At 50.7% G+C, this 12966-nt stretch overlaps 1 protein-coding gene across 13 annotated transcripts in view; it reads right to left on the bottom strand.

The window, feature by feature from the left end:
* The window catches only part of COL6A3 (collagen type VI alpha 3 chain), a 52950-nt gene extending 50993 nt beyond the window's left edge, over positions 1-1957 (bottom strand). For all 13 annotated transcript variants that reach the window (XM_072341415.1, XM_072341413.1, XM_072341411.1 and 10 more), the window contains exon 1: positions 1685-1957. The gene's annotated coding sequence lies outside the window, so the exon portion shown is untranslated. The remainder of the gene's footprint in view (positions 1-1684) is intronic.
* Positions 1958-12966: the final 11009 nt, after the last annotated feature.

Raw genomic sequence — 12966 nt, forward strand, 5'->3', positions numbered from 1 at the left:
GTCAAGCACGAAAGCGACGAGGGGATAATCTGAGGTTGGCCAGAGCTTGCAATGATGCAAGGAATAGGATGTTCCCGAACAGGCACGTCTCAGAAGTTAGGAGAGAAACAGCGTTTCTCCCCTGATTGCAGTGGGGATTGGTTGAGCTCTCCCTGAAAGCGAGGGGAGATAATGCTTTGAATGGAAAATAGAGTGTTTCGAAACTCACAGAGGGTTTGCAGGAAGGTGGAGAGGTACAGAATGAATGAATGAATTGAATCACATGGGGCTTGCTGCTCCTGTTGCAGAGAAAGCACCTGCCCCCCGAAATTAGTGAACCTCTCTGCAAAGAGGGTAAATCTGATCAAATCTGTATCCAAGAGGGATTAGACAGCCTGGTTCCTAAACTTCACACTGGTGAGTCGAGGGACGGTGCTAGGGATGTGTCCTGCTCTATCCCTGTGCCGTGGGGATGCTTTGGACTCCACAAAGCTCCCGGACTGTTTGGTTGTTTCACCAGCGGCAGAACTACTTGAGCACAGCAATTATCTGACCATCCATACTGATGTATAATTTTTCTTTTTAATTAGTTGGTAATGGGGTAAAGCCAGAAGTTGGAAAAATGCAACATCTCTCCCCTGGGAGCCCCTATGAATCATCACCAGGAATGAGCTGAGAGTTTCCCCTTTGCGCCTGCTGGAAGGAAAGTGGCTTTGGCCACCTCCACTCCAGCCCCTTTTGGCCTCTGTGCCTGGTCAGGAAACCAGTTTGGCTACAGCCAGGCTGGGGTTGGGAAGGGAGGGCTCTGCAGAGGAGAGAGGGTGGTGGGATGTCTCCTCCATTAGTCACTGCCTCCCTTTGGTGAGAGCATTGCTGCCTGAAATATCCCAGCAAGCTGAGAGTGAGGGGACTATGGAAGGAAAGTGGGGTTGGCTCTGTGCTGGGCTGAAGAGCCATTCCTTTAGAGAGAAAAGCTGATATTAGCCAATCTCTGTGAGATGATGGGCCCATTGCAGGGGACGAGCCCAGCAGCGAGACCCACACAGAGTGGGCAAGTCTTTGTTAGGCATCCCTCTTGCCCTAGGGCAGGAGACACGAGGGCTGCCTTAAAGAACCCCAAGATGGGGATTACACCAGGGAATGTGCACAGAGAACCCCTCTTAGGTTGCCACTGTCCCTCCTGGAGCCCTTACTGGGTCTCATGCACGCACCCACCTTGCTGTGCTCAGCTCCACAGACCACATCCCAAGAGCTAGCTCCCCAGCAGCACACCCCTAAATATCCTTTCTGGGGCTCCTACTCCATGGACACCCCCTCCTGAGCTCTTTTGTGTTTCCACCCCACCAAAGTGCTGCAGCAGCGGTGTCAAAGCATAGCAGGCAAACACCCGTAGAGAAACCCCGTTGGTTTTAAGTGAGTTTAATTCAATTCTGCGTTCCGCAGAGCATCCCCGTGCACCTGCAGTGCTCCTGCTCTGCACGGAGCTTCCTGGGGTGCCATGCTTTACAAGCCTGTTGCAGAACTGTTTCTCCCTGCAGAACGAAAGCGAAAACACAGCTTTCCTCCAAGACTTTTGCCTCTCCTGCTCTGAGTTTTGCCTAAAACGCTTTGGACCGTTTCCCCCGTAAACAAAAATAAAAAAAGCAGCAGCCACTCTTCGTGGCTGCCGCAAGCTACAAGCTCCCGCACGCACAGCGGCACTTACCCCAGAGTGAACCCCCAAAATATATCGCTTATCCCGGGGTTGTCCCCTTCCGAAGCACCTTTCCGTGGCCGCTCCGGTTCCGCGCACCGTCCCCGCTTCCCTTCCTCGGAGGGCCGCTCGGGGTGCGCTGGTTCCCCGGCAGGCGGCCGCCGCGGCTCTGAGCGGGGCCGGGGAAGGCGGCTGGCGCGGTACCGCCGGGGGCCGGCCGCTGCAAATGGGATCCAGATGCTGTGCTCTGGCGGCGGCGGAGGGGCTGAGGTCAGAGCTGCTCATCGCACGCCGTCCTCCCTCTCTCCCTCCCTTCCTCCCACCCCCTCGCCCCCCCCTCCCCGCCCCAACCAGAGCTCCCCTGGGACGCCTCCCCGCGCTGTTTCCCCTTCCCAGAACGCTATTTCCTTATTATCTATAAAGGCGAAAAACGGGATGGTGAATTATTTTAATTGCACGCCTTTTAGTTGAGAAGGGCTAGGCTTGGTTGCTGGCGGCAGCCAGGGAGCGCCAAGGGCCGTACCAAGTTACGCAGGACTCCCTCGAAGCACTTTTGGGATGCCGGAGAGCCCGGCTGAGCCCTCCCATCCACAACGAGCACGACCTGAAAGCGCCTTTTCATGCAGTTTCCCCATCAGATGCAGCAGGAGAAGTAAGGGTTACGTTCCCCACTCCCTGTGCCCCTCGGGAAATCAGCATTTGCCCCTTAGGCTGTTTTCTAATACATGTAGCCCAGAGAATACTTTATGAAGGTGTTACGCTAGTCAGATGAGTGAGCAGTCCGTGATTTGTTTTTCACCTCTGTGCCATCAATACCTACAGTTAACCTTTCACTAGGCAGCACTAACTGGGTTTGGGATTTGTTTTTAGCCCTCTGTACGCTGAAATTAAACATTTCATTCTGGTTCAGGTTGTTTTTGCAAGAGCTTGTGGTATAGAAGCAGTAATTCTTATTTCTTGCCCTTGCTTTGGTCTGCATGAGGCTGGAGTTGCAATCATGCCCTGGGAATCAAACGGTCAGTCTCTCTTCCGTTGTTTCAAATTGGGATTTATGATGTTTGCTCTAGATTTTCTGCTATTTGAAAGATCAGCCCCATTAAAATAAAATAGCTGGAATGCTTTGGGGAAATGCTGAGGTCTTGAACCACTGCAGTAGCTCGTTCTGCTGGTGGTGTGGAGAGAAAGCTGGCTCTGCAAAGGGACCCAGCACCACACAGTCTTGCTCTGAGCATGACCCAGCAGGTCCAGTTGGCTGCCACCAGTGTAAACCAGTGCAGTACAGGCACAACTGGTTTTATTTCTGTCCATCATTGTGCTTTTCAATCAACCCCACAGCAGTTTGCCCTACTTTCAGTCGGGAAAGCCTCAGTTTTCCCCTGCATGAGCAAACGGAGAACTTGGGCTCCTTCGCTCTGTGGTCCCAAAGGAGATCACTGCAGCATCCCAAGGAGAAATAAATATAGGGGAACACCCAGAGGGGAAGGCTTTGTTCTGTCCCCAGCCACCTAACAGCTCTCTCTGGTCATTGGATCGCACCATGGCAGCAATTTCTAGAGACAGCAAGGGAGGGCAGTGACTAAGTTTAGCAGGATTTCCTCCCTGGAGTATTAATAACTGGACATGCTGAGTGCGATGAGTCAAGGAGAGGGTTTTCAGGAATTCTCTTTCCACCCGCAATAGAAAAGGCCTTGCGTGCTGCTCCCTCACCCTAATGCAAAGGGGACCTTCCAGGTGTCCTCCCTGCAATGAGGGTCTCAGATCGAGGCCATTCAAAATCTCAACAGAGAGGCAACACTCTGCTGTACTTTTCTGGATGCCTATGGGATTCAGCTGAGCCACTTCTACATGCAATCTGAGAAACGCACTGTGGGTTTCCTTGGTGTAATCCACCTGCATACGGTGGTTGTTTCCATCCCACCTAAGCGGCTGCTTTATGTGCACTGATTGTTGTGAATGTGTGGGGAGAGCAGGAGCCATGCCTCTGCTTAGCAAAAAAAACCCACAAATCTGGGCTATGAGATACAAATGCAACTCGCTATTCCCTATTTTGGACTAGTGAACTACAACCTGCTGGAGCTCAGCAGATTTCTAGACCTATTGTCCATAGCAAGCTTTGGGCATTGCATTGAATATCACAGTGTGCAAAGACTGGGGCAATCCTGAAGTTGTTCCACTTCTGATGCAGCATCCCACTGTGGCTCCATCCTTGAGCACCATCTGCTGGCTTCTCCTCCAGGGACTATTTGGGCACCTACCAGGCCACAGCCACCTTTGAGCCCTCAGATAAAGCCTGCTCCCAGAAGATGGGGCTGCTGCATACCATGCATGAGATGGCCATGAGAAGTTTGTCTCATCCCTGGAGGTGCTCAAGGCCAGGCTGGATGGCATCCTGGACAGTGTGATCTGGAGGGGGGCAGGCAGCCCATGCTGGGGAGTTGGAAATGGATGGTCTTTAAGCTCCCATCCAACTGAAGCTATTCTATGACGATGGTAAAATTAATGGGCTCCACCAAATCCAAAGGTCACTCCGTTCTTCTTCCACCATCACTCCAGCCGTCTGTGATGTGGTTGGGTGTATGGGGTCAAGCCGTGCCCCTCGAGCCATGTTTTCTGCATTCAAAGAGCTGAGGGCTGCTCTGCTAAAAGTGGGGCAGGATTGCAGTCTGCCTCTGTGCAAATGCCTCCTGAGGCATTTGTACCACATCTGATGGCACCATTGGCTTTGAAGCAGCTGGAGGAAAAAGGGAGCAGGAGCATCTCTGGAGCACACAGAGAGGGAAACACCACTGCAGAATTTCCATCCCAGGGAGCTGTTTCTCTCCTATGCAACCAGAAGGAAAATCCTCCTGGAGGGAAGAACAACTTAGGAATCCCATAAAAGCGTGACTGTTTTGTTGCAGTGTTTTTTGCCTGATGCTAATGCTGCTTAAAAATCACAGTGATGGGATAAACCCAGCAGAAGTCATAAAAAGAAGCCTATGGGCTACACATATGGATGTACATTCTCTGAATCCACGCTTGCATGGACTGCAGGGGAGATAATAACTCAAGTGAAGAAACTTGGCGCCTGCCTAAGCTGCAGCCTGCAAAAAGACACATCCTGCTACAAGAGCTTTCCAGTGACAAGGAACAAACTACTCTCAACTATGTAAATACTGAGGATGCTTTCCCTCTAACACAATGCACAGCTTGTCGGTCACTAAGCTGTAATGTGAGCCACGATGCTCAGCTTCTAGGAAAGAAGCTTGTTGAGCTCCTTCTCAGAATAAGAGGTGTCTGGAAATGGATGCGCGATGTGCTTGGGCCAAAGCAAAATGTTGCAATGAGTTGCTCCTGTTTGCTTCCAAACATGATGCTTCCAGGTGGTGCCTATTACAAGAAATGCTACGAGGGAGAGCAGTGAAGATGTGAAGTCAGGTATAGATGTACCACATGCGCTGGTCTCCATGGGGTATGTTCTTATTAAAGCCCTCTGCTTTAGGACATGTATCAGTTGCAGACTGTGCTGTGTGCTCTCTCACTTATAAACTTAGGAGGAGCTGACATAAACAGCATCTCTACGCTGTGACTGTTTTGTTTGGAAAATCAGCATTTTAAAGAATGCACACAAAGAAACAGGAAATGCCATGTGTGTGGCTGGGATGTGTATTTATCCCTTGGGGGCTTTTAAGTGATTTTCACCAAGCATATGGAACTGCTTGTGTTCAAGGTGCATGTCTGAGACTGTGCTATCACCGTGGTACTCGTGGCTTTTGGGTTGAGATGGTGAGCCGTGGTGTGGGAGATGCTGGATTTTCCCCTGCAAATGGCTGAAGCTCCTTAGGATGTGAAAAAGCCATTTTATTTTTTTGCCCAGAAGATCTTTTGCTGCATGGACAACTTGCTGTCTGGTCTTTGCAATGCCCAGAGCGATGCATCTGCCCGCAGGAGAGCGACATCAGCAATGCAGCATCCATCCTTCATCCAGATAGCCTTCCTTTACTGAGGTTTCAGTTCATTAGTGCCGCTGGGGTACCAAGTGCAAACCAGAAAGTGGAATCGGCCCATACTGCTTCCAGTTGTCCCTGGCCCTGGATGTGAAAGATGTTCCCGTCCCCAGGCAGGAAGAGGTGGGGACAGCTTTGCGTGGTTACTGTTGCTGTTTACCACCTTCTCCAACCGCTGATGGCAGAAGCGAGTGGAAAAAAACCTTCAGCTCTCCCTATAAAACGTAGAGCCAGCAGCCCTGCCAGCCTGACTAACGCATCATCCATCAAATGTTTCATTCATCCATTCTGCAGCCCGACACACAAAAATTGCATGGCCTGCCCAAAGCAGAACAACGGCCCGCTTTGTCCCTAAAAACACCCAGCAGTGAGACAGCCACCTGTAGGCTACAAGCAAACCGGAACGGGGATGATTTTTATGGGACCCATAAGGGTCAAATGGGGGAGTACCAGCAGAGCCTGGTACCGTGAGGAACCAGAACATCTTGGCTAGGCATCCCGTCCTCATCCTGTGTGGACAATGTGTTCCCTGTTTGCCACATCCAGGGAGGAGGCCTGTGGAGAGAATGAGTCCGTGGAAGATGATGCTCATGATGTGTTGCTCCCAGTAGACACGTTGTGCCATCACCACCTTCACCCCAAAGAGAGGAGATGGGTGCCAAGAGGCCAACACACATCACTTACAAACATCGACAGCTCTGACTGCTCAGCCCTGCTTTGAAGGGAGCTTTCATTTGTATCCTCCTTCCAATCACAGCTAACCTGCATCATTCTGTTTCCCCCCACCCTCTGGAGCAATCCCGTGTTGCTGAACATTGCTGTCCTCTGTCACTGGCAGCTTGGTCCATCACATTTACCGTTCTTCTGGAAAAGGGGAAGCAGCGATGAGGATGAGAAAGGATGGGGATGCTGATCTCAGTGCTGTGGAGCTGATCCCAAAGGGTTTTGTGGATCTGAAGCACCATCTCATTAACTTGACCTCGTCTTCAGCTCTGCAGCAGGGAAGCTTTGCTGCAGCCGGGACGTGCGGCGATGTTCAGAGTACAGCACGTCCGTGGTTCCTGCTGACAGCAGCATGTTCTCACTAATTTCTCACTTGATCTATAGCCCCGAGCAGGCTGCCACTAATGTCCTCTAGCTGTGCAACTGAGGAGCCTCTGCAGAAAACATCTGGCCACTGAGCTTCCCCACTGACCGCTCTGCATATCCTGGGGTAAAACTAGACGCTCGCAGGCTAAATGAAAACACACCGCATGTGAAATGATACCTCTCCAAGATTTACAGCTGGGGGCAGCAAGCTGATGCCTCATTGCCTTGGGAAGGGGCTAATAGTGAGAGGGATGTGACTTCGTTACCACGTACCTGGTGGGGAGGTATGCCAGCAGACCTCCTTCATTAGGCATTGGTTGTATATTCAGTGTAATTAATTTGCTATGTGCAGTTCCCCTAAGGCTTGCTTCTGATGTGTGTGGCTTGCAGGCCTTCTCCCGTGCTGCCACACCACAGACTGGCAGCCCACGGGACTTGGTGGCGGTAGGTGATGGTCGGACTTGACACTCTGCAGGGTCCAACCTGAATAATGCTGTGATAGGAATCTGGGGAGATGTTATTTACAGGAGGATGCTGCAAAGTGGGCCAAATTTTCTTAGGTTGCTAACAGCGGGAGAGATTTTTACATTATGTGACCCGAAACACTCCACAGAAATGCCAGCTTGGCCTGTATTCAACTAGGATGAGGGATACCAAAGGGAAAGAGGAGATTTTTCTTTCCTCTAAGAATCCAAGCTTGGCCAGACTTCACTGCAGTCATGGGACAGCAGTTGGGATTTTCCTTCTCCGCAAAGAGAAGGGAGGAGAAAAGGAACTTGTAAGCACTCCCTGGGGGTCAGGAGACTTTTCCAAAGGCAAAAAATAAAAGCACCAAACTCTTAGAGTTGGTGTTTGTTTCTTTTCCATGGTTTAAGCGCTTGGGAGGGCGGGGAGGGCACCTCTCTGTCGGCAGTACCTGGCAAGGGAGCTGTGAAAAACTTGTTTGTGAGAGAGAAATATGCAGTGCCTCCAGCTAAGGGAAAAATCCCTCCGCTTTGTCCCCGTGCCGAGGTCCAGCTCTCTGTGTGCTCAGCCCCGATGTGGTTTTCTCAGCCATGTGCACAGCAGTTGTTGTTGGACAACCTGTGCAGTGCAACCAGCCAGCAGCCATAGGATGTGTAGAGACTTTGGCCAGCTGGATGAGATCATCCTGGCATCCCAAAGCATCCCCACGGGGCTCCCCCAGCCCCATCATCCCTGAAGAACTCGGAGGTGGTGTACTTTTGAGAGAGGCTTTTCAATCCTGTGCTCTCCTCCCAGGTTTACAGCCTGTAGTTTTTGCCTGACTCCACAAGGTGGCGCAAGGAAACCGGAGCATCCCCGAGGTTATCCCTTGGCTCCAGCAATCTTTTGGCCAGGAAGGGAAGCACCGAGCAAGGGGAGGGGCAGCACCTTTTGCAGCTGGGTGTTTGCAAGACTAGTGAGGACAGGGAGCTCGCAGTATTTTGGCTGCTGCACCCACCCCTACGGGGATGTTTCCCCTTTCCCAGGGGTGTCTTGGGAGCTCTCCTGATGCTGGGTTCCATTGTCAGAAACACCAGCAAGGGAAGGAACTGCTGCTACAAGCATGTGAGAGTTGGCTTTTCTTTTAAGTGGTCTGTGCTTTCAGGCTGGAATGGGCTGAAAGTTTCTCTTTATCACTGCAAGCTCTGATGTGCGTGTCGTTCAACTTCACACACTCGGGCACCTCTGTGGCCTCTGTGATCCCCTTCAGCTCGCCTTGACAGCTGAAGGAAAAGAGAAGCAGGTGATGTTCTTTATTCCTGGGGCTGGCCTGGTGTGTGAGGAGGTTGGTGGTGGGCAGGTGACTATCACTTCGTCTCCAGTAACCCAACCAGATTATCGGTGTAGTTTTTGTGATGCAGCCTTCCAAAGACAGGGCTGAAGGGAGTCCTCATGGCAGCCTGCAGCTCTCAGGGCAGTGGGCACAGCCCCGATGCTGGAGCTAAGGGAGCACTGAGACACCACTCTCAGCTATAGGGGTTAGGTTTGGGTGGTGCTGCGTGGGGCCAGGGGGTTGGACTGGGTGACGCTTGTTGGTCCCTTCTAACTTGGGATGTTCTATAGTTTTATCATTCTAAGCACTCTGTTGGTGTGAAATGCTGTGCTGAGCACCCTTTCAACCAAAAGCAGAATCCCGCAGCAATGCAAGTGGGCCCACTAGCCATCAGGCAACAGGAAAAGGATAAGACCTGACGCTGGCTCTGCAGCCCAGAGAGGCAGACAGGCAAGAACAGCGCTGAGATCCATTGGAGCCAGATCCTTGCTCAAACCTACTCATTAGCTACTTATTAGATGAGCAGGGAGCATCTCTCTGGCTGTTACGTCCCAAGGGGAGCCTCTGCGAGAGGTTGTTTTTCTTTCAAATGAAATGTGCTTTCAGGCTGGGGCGGGCTAAAAGTTTTCCTTTCTCAATCAATCTGAGGAGCCCTGCAAAACAGCTCTGCCTCCCCTCTGCTTAGGGCACCTCGCTCTGTGCCCTGGCTGAAGGCCACCTCGTTCCAGCATACTGGGAAGAGGACAGAAATACTGGCACTGCCCAGAAACAGACAAATGGAAACTCATTAGAGAGCGGATCGACCGGCAGCCCTCCGCATGGCCAGCGGGGCTCTCCTTATGTGACCTTGCTGGGAGTGGTTCACAGCTCCATCCCATCTCTTTCTCTGCCTCCAGGGTCTGACAGGGACAGCAGCAACCCAAGGGCTGGGAGTCAATGCTAGACACCTTCTGGCTAGAAAATGCAGAGCGTGTCTCAAACAAGGATGAGGAACAACTGGGAGAGCTTCGTGAGGGCCTGGGGACACCACCGGTCCCAGCAGCTTCAAAATACAGCCTGGAGCAGGACAGTGGGCTGAAAAAAGGCTGCAGCTCAAGGATGGCGGAAACAAATCCCATGGCCTGCACCCAAGCCATTCAGCTCAAGTGCTGCCGAGCAGTTCTGTCGTGATAGGGATGGAGATGGATGCTTGGGAGAAGCCAAAAGCACTGCCCAGCTAATTGCTCGCTATCTGATTGTCTACCTCCTGGGTTCTGCATCCTCATTTTCCAGCACTTACCCCATCATATGTCTGCCTCAATTGTGTTCAGCCAGCCAAAAACATGCTGTCCTGCTTCATGCTCTCACCTGGATTAAAGGCGGGTAAATCTGTGAGCACCTGGTCAGGTCTGGGAATGCCAAAGTGCAGTCTCACACAGGATTCTCACACAGTGTACTGGAGGGTAGCAGCAGAAAAGAAAAAGAAACACAATTATTTCTTTCAACATCTAGATAAAACAAATAGAGCAATTGTCTGAAAGCATCCCACGGTGTGGGCACACACCTGCAGCTGATGCGGGTGGCAGAGGTGTGCCAAGGTGCTTGCCAACAGCACGGAGCTGCTGGGCTGGCCCTAGTGCCTCCACCGGCAGAGAGCACTCCATGAAGATACTGGAGCCTAGAAGGAAGAAAACAAAGCCCTTTGTAATCAAATCTTCCTTTGGGAAATAAACTATTGGAAGTTCTGACCTTGGAAATTCCCTGTTGGAGAGGATTAAGAAAGAGAATCATCTTGGAAGACTTAGAAAAGAGGCAGGTTGTCCCAGCATGGAACATCACATCGATGCACCAACAAGGTCTGGCCTTGCCTTGCTAGAGATTTCACTGCCTGTGTGTGGTTTACTTTTAAGTCAACACCACATTCATCACCGTCGCCAGCAGGACCAGGATCTAACTGAACAGCTGCACACAGAGCTTTATCTTGCTGCTACACCCCTACTTCCTCGTGAGTAACCTGGGGCGGGGTGCAAATCATCCCTCTGGAACAACAAGGTCTTGTTTTCCCCTATAGGTCCCTGACAGCCCTCCAAGTGCACGGATGCCTGAACCGTGGCCCTGAGATTATTCGTCTTTGCATGCAGGCTCCTACAGACTTGTCCTCTATATAGAAAACCCAAACCTGGGTAAGTGTCCTTGGCCCAGCCATGACCATGTAAAACATTGCTAAGTCACAGTACTGGCTCTGGGAGCCAAACAGGCTCGTTTCCTGCTTAATGACTGAAAAAACTCATCTCCCTCCTGGCAGAGTTGGAATAAGTTGTTTGTTTGGTGGTGTTCTGCTTTGCTTTTGAATTCAATCACTCCTTCAGTTAGCAATATGCATTCCTTGTGATTATACCAGCTTGCAGAATAAACAGCAGGGTGGTTTCTGAGAGGATGTCCTTCCCAGGGTCAGCCATCCTACGTGCTGATTCCACGCTGTGCAGGGTTATCCCAGAAGACTGGAGTGATGAAGGATGGATGCTTGGGGACTGCTTCTTTTTAGTGGTATCAGCTTTGCTTTTAGCATGGCAAAGAGACCCCTTGAGACTCCAGCAAAGCAGAAGTGGGTTCAGCAGTGGCAGCCTGTGCCCTCAGACAGCCCAAAGCAAGCACTCTAGACATGCACAGACTCCTGCATCTCTCAGGCAATTAGCTTTCTAGAACTGCGTTTGCGTGCCGGAACGCAGTTCATTTTTGGCCTTGGTAATCATCTGAACAAGAACATCCAGTTGGGTGTCCTTACCTGATTAGTGAAACCTTCTTCGCATCTGTGTAGGTGCTCATGGCCCAGCTGCTTCCACTGGCAAATCCTCCTATCCATACAGTGTCAAACAGTGTCCCTGCTGTAAGGCTGCAGTCCTGGTTGTGATATAAATAGTAAAAGAAAGGAAATACATTGATACTGCCAGAATATCCCTCTCATGCATCGTCTGGGACTATTTCATTTTGATGACCGCAGCAAAGCATGCACTTCCTCATTGTCAAAATGGTGTGAAGAGCCCTAGGGTGTACTGCAAGCTACAAGAGAATAGTCCGCTGAAATGAAATGAGGAATGGTACAGACAGTCCATCCTCTGCCTCAAGACAAGGTTATCACGACCTTATGCCAAATCTGAGCTGTTTGTGAAGACTTCCACCTCTGCAGTCATCAGGCTATTCTGGGGTATTGCTTGAAATCAAGAGCATTTGAGCTCAAGGATGAGAGCCCAACGCTCCAACATGGGTTAGGATGGTCCTCAGGGGGAAGAGGTACAAACCTGTCCGTCCTCTGCTTGGTCTGGTCCCCTTGTCGAAACACTATCAAATGTGGGATCAGCACCGTAGTCACTGAGAGCCTCCCCCACCTTATATTTTGTGACCCTTTGAAGTACTGTTGGCCCAACCATAGCATCACAGAACGGCCTGGGTTGAAAAGGGCCACAATGATCATCTAGTTTCAACCCCCTGCTATGTGCAGGGTCACCAACCAGCAGACCAGGCTGCCCAGAGCCACATCCAGCCTGGTCTTGAATGCCTCCAGGGATGGGACATCCACAGCTTCCCTGGGCAACCTGTTCCAGTGCGTCACCACCGTCCGGGGGTAAATCTACGGGCATTTCACTTACAAGGTATGTTGATCCATTGGTTGTTGGCGTGACTCCCCAGCTAATGCTAAAATGAGCGATGAACTTCACCCAGCTCCAGGCTCTGACCCCAAAAGTGTTTTTCAGACCTCATTTCCCAGGCTGGGTGGGACCTGTGCCTGCTTACTGCACTCTGATCAGCCCGAAGCAATCCCTTAGCCACGAACATATCGTGTTGCTGCCTAGATTGTAACACCTGTGTCTGACATGACCTTGTTGAGCTGGAAGCAATTAACTCGTGTTTGTTCAGCTACTGTTTACCTTGGTAAAGTAGTTTGAATTACATTTTTATCAGCTGAAATGAGATGTTCCCATAGGTCCAAATTCACCTCGACCAAGAGAGGAAATCCACAACTTGAGGGCTGTTCCTGTTAAAATATCAGTTTGTGATGGGAGCAATCCCAGCTAGATTTTTGTTAGATGAGGGGATGGGATTCCCTTCTTATTAAGGCATTAGTTATGGGGAAAAAAGGTGGTGGAATCTGTAGGGATTTGTAGGAATTTGGAATCTGCTGTGTTTACCTGAGCAGCAAAAAGGCTCCTATATGAAATTCAGCTTCCACCTCAACAATGACACTACAAACATTCTTTTCTAATCACGTGACTGCGTTTATTTAATTGCAACCCATGTCAGAACATCATTTGCCAAGATAATTACCATCAAATGGCCATTTTCTTTAGGGGAGGCTGCCGGGGTGGTTCTGGTAGCCTCCAAATGAGATACGGTCATGCAATAACAGAATTTCACAGTGATATTAATAGACAAAGCCCATATCAAACCCCTATGGGCCTTGTACA

Source organism: Excalfactoria chinensis, chromosome 7 (assembly GCF_039878825.1).
Source record: "Excalfactoria chinensis isolate bCotChi1 chromosome 7, bCotChi1.hap2, whole genome shotgun sequence".
In the NCBI taxonomy this organism is placed as follows: domain Eukaryota; kingdom Metazoa; phylum Chordata; class Aves; order Galliformes; family Phasianidae; genus Excalfactoria; species Excalfactoria chinensis.